The sequence below is a fragment of the Spodoptera frugiperda genome, chromosome 1 (genome assembly GCF_023101765.2).
Source record: "Spodoptera frugiperda isolate SF20-4 chromosome 1, AGI-APGP_CSIRO_Sfru_2.0, whole genome shotgun sequence".
NCBI classification, from domain to species: Eukaryota; Metazoa; Arthropoda; class Insecta; order Lepidoptera; family Noctuidae; genus Spodoptera; species Spodoptera frugiperda.
Window position 1 is genome coordinate 12,868,684 of NC_064212.1, and position 12,479 is coordinate 12,881,162.

The window sequence follows — 12,479 nt, forward strand, 5'->3', positions numbered from 1 at the left end:
GTTTTTTTAAGAGTCTAGAATTGGTGTTTTGATAAGCTCGCTACCTTTTGTGACAATGAGTACTGTTTAACTACGTACAAATCAATCGGAGGCCCAACTCCTAATCCAAATTAACGATTCCCTAACAACCCTAAAATTCATAACCCCCAAAAGGCCCGCAACGCCTCTGGTGTTTAGTGTCCATGGGCGGCGGCAATTGCTTAACATCAGGTGATCCGTATGCTCGTTTACCGGCTTATACAAAAATAAAAAATGTTTATACATACCAAGCTAAACTTAGGACCACACATCCAAACGTCGCTCATGACCCAAAAAACCAACGAGACAGCGTTATACAGAATAACAACACGCTTTAATTAACAGTACAACATTTAATTAGTCGTTCATTTGCATTCAGTATTCTTGAAGTGTTCTACAAGACTGTCAGTGACTTCATTAAGTTACGTCACAACTATGTAAGGCACGGTTCAGACAATCCAAGGAAATTAGACCGAGACGTATGCATTTGGTTTAACGATGTTCTTACTTTAAAATATCACCTGTCTTTAGGTCTTATGTTTGGAGCTAATGATGCTTGAATTTAATGTATTGCGTGACTTCTTTGTAGACTAACCTTTATGGCTTTATTGACTTTGAAGTTAGGACCGTTGAATAGAGTAAAGTATTGCTCCATTTCACCAGATAAACTAATGACAAGAAAAACAAAAATATTTGCTTTTTTTTTTAAATAAACACCACATTACCGAAAACAAAATTATAAAAAAAGTAACTCGCTACTAAAAAAATGTCAGCCACAAACCAAACCAATCAACAAGACATTACTTAACCTCTAAAATGATTGGTTTACGATCTGTCGACCAAAAGGACCACAAATATTAGATCTAGGTCCTTCCATCCGCAAATCCCAGGGTAAAAGATTACGTATTTCTAGAAGATAATAGAAGGTTTCACTATTAAATTGGACTACGGGGAAGCTTAGGTATTAATCTACATTGTGCTCTGAGAAATTGGATCGGATTTTGAGGCGATTAAGTTTAATTTGAATCGTATTAATTCACCCGGTTTGGGACGAAAAGTCAAATACGAGTAGTAATAGTTAAATTTAATGGTATGATATGTATGGTTGGGTATAAGTCAATTACTTTCATAAGACCCAGCTAAGAAAAGGCCTACGTTTCCTTTCTGTGAACGGGGTGGGTTCAAAGGATTATAACAGGTGGATGGGGAGCGTACCGGTACCTATAATAAAATAAATGGCTATGCAACAGGTAGGGATCTGGTCTTTCAATCTTCATACTGTGTAATTGTGTACTAAGTCTGCCTGCATTTTAGTTTAATCTGGGGCTATTTGAAGTTGCTTTTTGTGAAACTAGGTAATGTAACATTGTTGTTGTTTACGCTGAGCATCTTTGTGGGTTCAACAGTTTACGTGTTTTCGTTGGTCTTTATGAGACAGGGTTTACATTAACAAATGATACCGTTTTTTTAAAGAGTGTTGTCCTTATTGAGTTAAGACTAATAAGACATTTAACTAGATTCTATTCCTACCAATTTCAACAGTGTAAATTGATGACATTATCGAAGAATATAATTTCCTATATTCTATTCTGAATTCTACGCAGGACTAATTATAAACAAACTGTTAGAAACTACACAGTAACTACGTTTACTTACATCTCGAACATGAAGCTAAACAGTTGATTCAAAACTGCATAGATGTATGCAAACAATGAATGTATGGACCTAACTGGTGTGGAAGGTGCTTATTCATGCTGCGGCAGCTTATCCAATGTAAAGACGCTAGCATATCAACGTATCCCAATTGTTCAAACACTACCACTGGATTTTCAACTTCATTACAAGGATGTAAGGTACAAAATAGGTTATAGAGGTATTTGAGTAGGTGGTCTTGCTGTTGACTGTATAGTGAAATTCGAATTTGCTACAAGAAGCCGGCTTGTGGCTAAGAAGTCTGTACAGCGTGTATACACCGCTCTCAGCAAAGTTCTTATTAAAAGCCCTTGTTTTATCGTACAGTCAAGTATAGTCCAGCTTATCTTACTTAACTTGATAGTAGAACTATGTACTATGTTGTTATTTAACCTAGTAAAAGATAATATAAAAGGATTTGGAAGTATTGTCGTGTGCTGGAGATCACATTTTGCAACGATAATAAGATTATTAAATGAAAAACTATCGAGAATCATCCAATCTAGAAATCATAAAGATTTTTAGTGGTAATATATATAATTATAGTAAATTTCAAGCACAAAGCATGCATTATATCTCAACATATATCGTATGTAAATCTATCAGAGAAAAAAAAATACATCAAACAGATTTAAAAAATCACAATTTACAATAACCCACGTCAGATTCAGATTCAAATCCAAGCCTTGAATACTAAACTCAACACAAACCCAAAACATTTTAAAACGCAAACCCTAACAAATAAACTTTTTAAAAATCTAAATATAAAAATAAAATCAACAAGTAAGTACTTACGTACAGCATACAGTGTCGCAACGGGACGTACCTGCGAACGACAGACGATCATACATTAGTCCACATACATACAAGCTTTGCTTAGGGCAAAATAAGTGGGTTTGCTATTCAAACCGATTTCTTTATAAAAAAAAGTTCTAAAGCCCTCGGTTGCGCAAAGAGAGGCTTTCAGGCACTCGCGTACGAGGTCAAAATATTGTATGGCGTGAGTGAAGAGTGAGGGCGAAAATGTATGTGTATATTTTTTGCGTAGAGAGAGATATGTCAGTGTATTGTTAGTGGTGTCTGATTTGACTGCCATTAGATGTAGAGTTATTCGTTATTTTTAACATGTTATGTTATTTTTATCTAGAACTGAATTCTTTGTTTGTTTAGGTGTGTTAGTGTTTTAATGTGTATTTTTTTTAGTTACTTCTGTTAGACATTGAATTAAAGTAATTTTGAGCATTTTTCATTAGTTCCATTGCTTTAAAGTATACAAACTTTGATGAAATAATATTTGTAGGGTTCAATTCTTATACCGATGTCACGCACAGGTGACATTTTAAGGTGTACCGGCAAGGTTACCCTACATGTTGTTACATACACGTTCGTTAGTTCAGGCTCAAATTTGATTTAAAATACAAAAAAGGACCAAAACATACCTAGTTTATTTAATGCACATTACATAAATTTGAGATCAAGAATAATTTAAAAAGTAAAAGCAGATATTTATTTTATACGATCTACTATGTTTAGATCGAAACGACAACATCGATACACATTTAACTTGACCTGAAAACGGGCTTAACCCTCAAGATCCATCATCACGCCAACACCGCCACTCGCCGCTACTTTCGAAAGAAACTTCTAACTAAAAATAGGCCCCCATTTACCTGAAAGACTCTCCGAGAGCTCCACTGAACTTTTGAAATGGAACTGTAGTCTATTCAGTTTGAGCGAATAAACAGTGGTACTTTGTGGCAGATTTAGTACCGGCTATGTGGCTATGTTTTATTGGAGAGGCATTTGGCCTGGGACACGAGATAGGTAAATTGTTACTGGTGATTGCTAGTGAAATTGGAACGTTTTTGGACTTTGATATATTGAAATGTATGTAATTCATGATTTGTTGTGATAGTTGTAGTTTTGGTGATATTACCCATACACACATAGATTTTTAGAATATTACGTAACATTTTGAATAAAAAAAAAAATGGCTTTAAAATAAATAATCAAAATCTTTTTATAATATTGAGAATCTACTTGACTATGATTTTCGTGTGTTGAATTACCTTCTTTATTTTAAAAACCTTTATTTTCAAGTAACATAAAACCTGGTCCTTTTATCCGCAAACATTTTTTGTCAATGTCCTTAAACTCTGACTATTTATGTCTCTAATTCAATTGTGTTTAATAAATATTATATTACAGAAATCGGTTTGCAAACCATCACAGATGCTTGCAAACTGTATGTGCACCTCAAAGTAACGTGATATGGGACGGAATAGGGACACAACGGCGCCAATATCCAGTCACACTCCACTTTCATTGTTTCCAAAGATTATAAGCGAATATTAGTGCAGAGAGGACACATTTACTAATGTTATATTAATGAAACTTTATTCTTTAATAATTATTTTTTAATGTTTTAAAACTGTACAATGAATAACTGTCTACATTTTACTTTAGAGTAATATTAAACAATTTCACCCTTTGTAGATTTAACATAAACTTATTCAGTCTTATTACAAACCGCTTCGCAACATCGTAACAATTCTGAATACCCTTGTTCTGGCTTGAAGACAAGCGGTATTATTATAACTAAGTCGACTCCAACTTATTGCAGGATAACAGGGAATAGTTTCACTACTTCCTAGTTATTACACGGACGTAGTTCAGAATGTCAGAAGGGACGAGTCGGGAACCGCACAACGCCTTTATGTGGTCCTAGTAACATAGAGTTGTTAAAACAAAACAGACACGACTGCATTTGTTATTATAAGATTTAAATAACCGATTTACGTCTTTATTGCTGTAGTAATAAGACTGATTTTCGCCTAACATTGATTGCTAAACAGTTAGATAGATAGACAGTTAATAAAATAGTGAATTTAGAGTTTTATCACTTTGGTAATTAGATACAAATTGGATTGACACTGATTTTGCATGTGATATGAAAAGAAATGTTTCGAAACTGTAGATTATGTAAAGAAACCGTGTCCTGTAAACAGACACTACATGGAATCATTGTGTTTATGCAAAAGATTAGATATTAGACTTATCTTTGACCTGTTCTTGTTATACGTTCTACTTCCAAATTAGAACTCAAAATACTGTTTTTGTTTTATACTTAAAAATATGTTTTTGAAATAAAGGCTAGATAAATAATGCGGCTTGTATTATCGTGTTGAAAACAGACTGTTATCTAGTATCTACGCCCACATTTTGCCAATTATACTATCTGTACTAAACATGATTAAACTTAAACTCATTATACATACAAACAAATGTAGGTTAGGAATTTTAGAAGCGAATTCTCGAATAATACTTTTCCTGCTTATGAAACCAACTATCTTGCTCTGTTATTTGTACTACCAATAACTATATTTACAGAATACTCAGTCAATATCTATCATATTTATAAAAATACACATTTCGGAGGAAAATAACCTCCCCTCAACATTATACAGTTGCACATATACAATGGGATCGACACCGCAGGCGCTTGGGGCGTCTCCATATTTCACATCATTGGCAAAGTGTAATATTACATTCTGCGCCGCAGATTCATACGCTCCGCGGAGATTCGCGTAGACGTGCGGCGCGGCATCGGGTTGCGCCTCTAGTCAATAAAAGAGTCGTGTGGTTCGTGTTGCGCATGAAAAAATGCGAATTTATTTTCATGTTGGTTGGTATGTAGGTAGGTACCTTTTGTATCGTTTTCTGTGGCTTCAAAAATATGTTTTTGTTGAATGTTTTTTTTAAGTAAATTTTAGATGTTTTTTAAACAACGAAAAAATGTACTGTAGGCTTTGATGTTAATAAAATATCTGTATTTATACATAAATTACGTTAAAAACGGAACTTTAAACAAGCCTTATCACAAAAATGTTCATCCAAAACCTCAGAACGTAGTTTTCATAACATTTTATCTCAATATTAACCCTCACGAGGTAACTCTTTCAACTGTGTCCAGTGTAGTTGATAAACCTGCATCGTTAGCGAGCGAGGGGCTATACGTGACGAACATGCCGATGAGGCCGAATGATATCGAGTATAATACGAAAGTATTGCACAGATACTGGCACAATGGAAATGGCGACCGAGAGGGAAAATTAAATTTTCGAACGATTTAAATAAAAGGGTTTTGAAATTGGAACTGTTTTGTGTAGCGAAGGACCAATGTTTTGTAGTACTAAAGGTCTGTGGGATATTGGTCTTTTAAGTAGGTTTTATTTAACATTATTTTTTGTAAAACAGCATTAAGCATACCACATGCATACAACTGCATATATTATGTGAAATAAATGCAAAAACAAAAGTAATATTTAATGTAATTAGTACAAGACAAAATTACTTTACAATTAAGGTACCTATATAAAATTAAACAAAAAACTTCAAAAGAATCATCAACAATCAAACAAAACACAACTAGCTATCTCGAATAACAATAAAAACTCGTACAATTCGGTACCAAACGTCTTAACAAGCGATCTTATCCTTTAGAAAACTTTCACTAGTATTTGGACCATTTCTAAAATGGCGGAGTCTATGTATCTTTACGTTTTATCAAAAGGAAGGAAGATAATGGCGGCCGATTACTCTAGAGTTACTATTACGGTGAAACTGTATTGGTCTTGATATATGACGGGTAAAGCGTACAATTTTGCTAAATCGTTCTCGCTTTGTTTTGAAGTGCAGCTTTGTATTGATGTTGAAGATTGTTGTGGTTAGGAAAGTGCAATGGTGATGTGGTTTATGAAGCTAGTTTTCGATGTTTCTTTTTTCTCATTTGAGACATATTTTAGTGTGTGGTAATGGTTCTTCAATGGTAACTGGTCTTTTTGTGGTCCTTTTGTCCAAGAGACGTAATAAAAATAAATTTTAATACTTTAAAATAAGTAACAATATTAATATTCCATAATTTCAAACATTATATCTTTAACTATTTAACATCTTTAAAATCAGTCTTGTGAATTCAAATGTATTTTTAATCTATTTTTAATTAATTTGAGCCTCTTAATTCAAGTAGTTTGGTTAGGTTTAGGTTTTCATCTATCGTATTTTTATTTAGTGGTCCCAGTCGCCTGAATCCTCGTATTTTTAAGTACTAAGGAACTAAACTAATACTTTCAATACAAGTACATCTTTGTAAAGCCATATCCAGCATCTTATAACTCTCGTTCAGCCTATAAACAATAACAGACCATTGTTCCTTGACGCGCAATCATCATAAACCTCATGCATCCACCGTTTCGCTACCAACCTTATAGCTTTATTCCACCATGCCTTATGGGTTATGGTGAAACAAATGAGTATCTATAGAATGGTATTAAACCTCTATGTGTTGTTTTATCGACAATTTTTGAGATTGGAAGGCCGTTTTTGTTAGTTTTATGAGGGTTTTTGTTTATTTTTATAAGGTGTAGTGGTTATTTGAACCCATTTTGAGCTATCTTCTTAACCTGTAGTATGCTGGAGTGTAAATCTGCACAAGACATAATGTGTTTTCTATTGTGTCTCGTATTATCCGTAGACCAGAGGTTAAGTCCCATAAAGACTATAGAAATTGTTATTATGATGAATCATAAATGAAATTAAAATAACTCCAGTATTTTCCGAAGATATTTCATCAGATAGACGCAGTCTCAATGCCAAATAACAGGATTTTTTTTTATTTTGAAATGGAACAGGTAAGTAAACTTTACACCACGACCATTGCGTCTGTAGTTTAATAATGATTGAGAGTCAATTGCAGCACACCATCATGCATAGAAAGAAATAGGTATAATGTCCATCAACATAGTTTACTAAGATATACCATCAGTTATCAATCTGTTGATCTATGTAAAGCGAGTTAGCAAACCTATACCCATCAGATAGGTAACACTGGTTAAGTACTTGAACCACTGAATACCACAAGTCACTAAGTTCAGCACAGTTCAAACGTCTTAGATTTCAGCTGAAGAGCCATCGCCTATCGATTTTCAGCGCCTGAAACATTCCTGTAAGTACTTTCTTATGTAATACATGTTTTACGTTGGAGGCGACGAATTAGTTCTTAAATATATATTGACTTTGTGTCAAGATGGAGGCGTGCGAAAAAAAGGAATCTAGTTCTTGTAATCTTTATGTATGTAGGGCAAAGTATAGAAAGGTAGAGTGATGATAATAAAGATTTAGGGATGTAGATGCAGGTCGCTTCTAATAGTGATGATAGTAGAGGTTTAAGGGAGCAGGATGCAGGCCACTTCCAACCGGCCTATCTGGAAGTCACTAGAGGCCTATGTTCAGTAGTGGACGTCTTGTGGCTCATGTGATGACGATGAAAAAAGCAGGACCAATGAGGATCTCATTGGTACACCAGAAGATTAAGCTAAAACTTCTTGGACATAAACTTGCAAAACTAATACTTATGTTCAAAATAATCATAGAGGAGAAGTTCAAAAAGTGCACCGAGATATATTTACAAAAGGGAATGTTCCTTTAGAAAATCATAGCAGCATTCTTGATACGTTAACCGAAACCAACCAGTATCGATAATCCAGATGAAGCAATAAAAATGTAGAAAGGTAAAATGGAATATAGTTTGAACTACGCCATTTTAAAATATAAAAGCGTTTGAGAGCATAAGTAAAAAGTGCAATAATTTGTAATAACGACTTGGCATTGTCGCCGTACTAAACGCAGCCGGGGTTCTTGCAGATATATTCTTGTGTGAGGTGCGGTTACTGTGTCAGCAAGTTTGTGAATTTATTTCGGTTTGGGAAGAGTAAAATCTTTCAAGAAGATCGAGTTTTCCAGTTTCATAGTTAATGACAGCACTATCATACATGTAATGGATAGTTAAAGTTCCTGTTCATCCATTGAGTCACATAAAATCACACACTTCATAAAATTGAAAATCTTAAAACAAAATCGATGCCTTTGGCCAGCAATGGTCAACATATAGCCTGTTCATAATGACGATGAACGTTTAAGTATTTGCAACCCTAATACCAACATCTAAAGATCATAATTCCCAAATCGCTGCCTTCCTCCACACACACCACACCTCATACGTTGGCAAAGTAATATTTGCATATTCGGAATCTTAAGATGTTCCTTCCTAGTATGAATATTTCGTGATGTGTTGCTTAAGTGCTCCCGCGAACCCGACCCCGTCCGCAAAATTTCAATTCTCGTCTTCAACTTATTTCTTTCCACTATTTACAGTTACACTTTCGAGTTGAGGAACGGTTTTGTCTATTTATTCTGTAATGTGTACCTTTTAGAACTGTGTATGAGATTTTTAATGAGTTTCTGTAATCTAGGTATGATATGGTGTTATCTTTATGTGTTTACGCTGTTTTGGATGTGTGTTGTTTTTAGTGAGTGATTCTGGAAAAAACAATTTTAAACGTTGCCCCACATTAGATTTTTTTTTTCCTGTATCGTAGGTGCGTTAACAAGCATACAAGTTCACATGCACATTATACCCAGTCTCAAAACAACAATTTGTGGATCACACAAAGAGTTGCTCCATGCGGGAATCGAAGCCAGTTTTCCAGCCACCACGCGAGTCAATAATATGTACCTTGTTACTTATGATATTGACCAAAGTCTTTCTTGAATGTCAAAAAATAGTGCGAATGTATTTTTCAGACTGTATCTTTACCATTCTACGCTTTCCATCCTTCGACTCAACCTTCCACTCCTAATTCTAAGAAAACGAACTTTTACTAGAGACTAATAATAAACTTCTCGTTTATTCCATTAATCCCTAATACTGGCACTTCTTACATGACTAAATCCAAATTATTGACGTCAATATCTGTTCCTTTTACACTAAATTACTTTTAGATACAAATTTTGAGTATTTTATTGTGATGTTCGGTAGTGGATTATAAAATAAACGGCTATCGATGGCTCGTTGTGTCTCTCTGTTGTCGGATTACTGAACTGAATTTTTGAATTTGATATAGTAGGAATAAATGTACGATCAACTTTTTTGAATTAGTTAGGGATGAATTTACTTTGTTACATTGCTGAGGAGAAAGAGTTTTGTTCGAATATCCCATTGGATTATGTAATCTCGACTGCACTGTTGATGCGGTGGCTAGGTAACTGGCTGTCATGCAATGGGTAGCGGGTTCGATTCCCGCACGGACCAACTCTTTGTGTGATCCACAAAATATTGTTGCTTCGGGTCTGGGTGTCATGTGTATGTGAAATTGTATGTTTGTAAACGCACCCACGACACAACAGAAAATCTTAGTGTGGGACAACGTTTAAAAAACAAATATTAATGGATGTTTAGAAAGTAACCACGAAGTTTTGGCTTTTGGCAAAAAGCTCGACATCATAAACTTTCAAATCAAAAAAGCAACTAAAAAAAAAAAAATGCAAGTGAAATCATCAAACTAACCACACACTACATTACTTACGAAACTCCAAAAAAAAAATGACAGCATTATGCAACAACTAACCAGTAAACAGACATTATTTAGCCATTACAGACAAACTCGTATCTGATTACAAGCTTCTATTTAATTTATCATTTCATTGTCACATACGACATGTCACCGTCCTTATCTTGACAAATCTCCCATACAATTGTTACAAAAGTCAGTGTTAGTAGCCGTGTCACAGCATTCAATGTTAATGCTTATTTATGGTCGAAAACCGGACACCAACCATTGTGACTATGGGCTATTAATTTGATAGGAAACGTACTAATTGGAGAAATTTCACTGCGTTAAGGCAATAAGTGTCATGGCCGCCGCGACACCTCTCTATTCTCTTGTAGGGTTGCCCGTTTTAATGTTTAATTTGACAGATTTATATTGAAATAGTTTTGTGTTTAACCTGTGTACGTGGGGTAATGAGATGCTTTTTGTGTTTTCTTTTTTTAGTGTTATGTTTTGAAGATAATTTTGAAGTTATTATATTACTTTAATTAAAGTTTAATAACTTTTATTATACCCAGTATTTGGCAAATGGTACAATAAAATGGTGAAAGGTGGATATGCATTGTATAGCGGCATTACGTGCCGTAATGTGCACCTCTATGTACCCTTTCGGGGAAGAAGGGTATGACGTTTTTTTAAACAATATATTTTTTTAAGGCATAGGTGGCAAACGAGCTAACGAGTCTCCTGATGGTAAGCGATCAGCACCGCTCTTGGGCACCTGTAGCACCAGAGGAGTCACAAGGAGGAGTCAGGTGCGTTGCTGGCTTTTAAAAATGATGTTAAAAGGTGCAAAAGGCTTCATCAATCTTTAACAAGTATTTCTACAATACCTTTAACTTTGGTAATCGTATCCAACACTTCATTATTATGTTCAGGCAAACATTGCACTCGTCACTGCTCGCACATAAACTTGGTACGTACCTGTAACAAGAAAAAAAACTACAATTATAATCTTACTCTCCAATAATTATGAATTTTCTACATTAAATGGCAACCTTAACACCGATAGCTTACCCATACAACCTCCACACACACTTAAGTTATAAATTACAACGTATTATGTATAATAACGCACATTTTTATATGAAACGTCGCGTTAAATAGTCACTTTTAATGTGTGGGTAACCTATCGGGTTTTGATTACCGATGATAGCCGAACATTCCCGACAGAAACCGAAGGGGGTAATGCGTTTGGTGTTTATTTCATAGACAAAATTATGATAATTTGATAGTAATGATGGTTTGAGTAAGAACGTAGGCGTCAGAGGGTTATTGAAATTTTGACACTTATTTTTTTATATGATATGATATTTAAAAATAAGTGTAGTTCTTTGAATGTTTCTTTGAAGTAAATTGTAGTGAGATCGTAATGTTGATTTATTTGCATATCTTTTTATCTTTATCTACATACTAATATTGACAATGCATTTTTTAAAGTGAAACAACTTATGTAATTTACCGATTATTCACAAAACTGTACAACGAGAGTTACTCGATTAATTTCAAGCCATAACAGGGACCCATAACTTACGCAAATCATACTCAAAATTCAAGAAACTATCACCAAAAACATCCAAACCTAACTTACACCAATCATTTTAAAACCTGAACCATTTTAAAGGAACGTATACAATGTTCAATAGCACTGACATTCCAGATAAAGTGGCTGTACATTAGCTGAACGTAAGTCTACAGGAACCGTGAGGCGAACTAGAATAAAATAAGACTAACTCACTCCACACTCTTTGTTTAGAAACTCTTTGAATCGATAAACGTGTTGCCATGTTTTAGAGGAAAGTGTATTAGGTTTTCTAGGGTTGCCAGTGTTGTTGTTGAGAGGTATTTTTAAACAGTGATCACATGTTCGTGTTAGATTATTTTGTTTAATTATATTTTTTATCTATTCTTGTTGTAATTTTTTCACTGAGCGTTTTAAGGATGAGTTCGTAAAGTTTCGTAGTAATCTTTCTAAGAAGAAAATTAAATATAGTCAAAACATCAGTTTAGTCTTAATAAGTTCATGAACAAAATTAAGAAATACACATTTTTATTATAATAACTATCGTGAGACATATTAACTAAAAAAGAAAAGCTCTACTATTTTCGAGTCACAGAGGGACTCTTCGCGTTGCTTCAGGCTTTCCTCCATTAATTTATATGAGTAAACCGTCATTTTTAGCTAAGAAATATACCTACAGATTTACTATTAACTAATACCTATGCATATATCTACATATTTACCACTCCATGTCAACGAACGTGTGACGAAATGAGGCCCTAACAGACAAACGTGAAAGTAATCTTGTCTGTTGGTTTATA

The 12,479-nt window shown here is 34.3% G+C and overlaps 1 protein-coding gene across 3 annotated transcripts in view; it reads right to left on the reverse strand.

Annotated features, from left to right (window-relative positions):
* Positions 1-12,479, reverse strand: part of LOC118273326 (leucine-rich repeat neuronal protein 1-like) — a 245,848-nt gene that overhangs the window by 201,158 nt on the left and 32,211 nt on the right. Inside the window, exon 2 of one of the 3 annotated variants that reach the window (XM_050697183.1) lies at positions 2,510-2,536. The exons of 1 other annotated variant lie outside the window; for it this stretch is intronic. The gene's annotated coding sequence lies outside the window, so the exon portion shown is untranslated. Of the gene's footprint in view, positions 1-2,505; positions 2,537-12,479 lie in introns of all 3 variants that reach the window. One more of the 3 variants, XM_050697182.1, reaches the window with a different exon arrangement.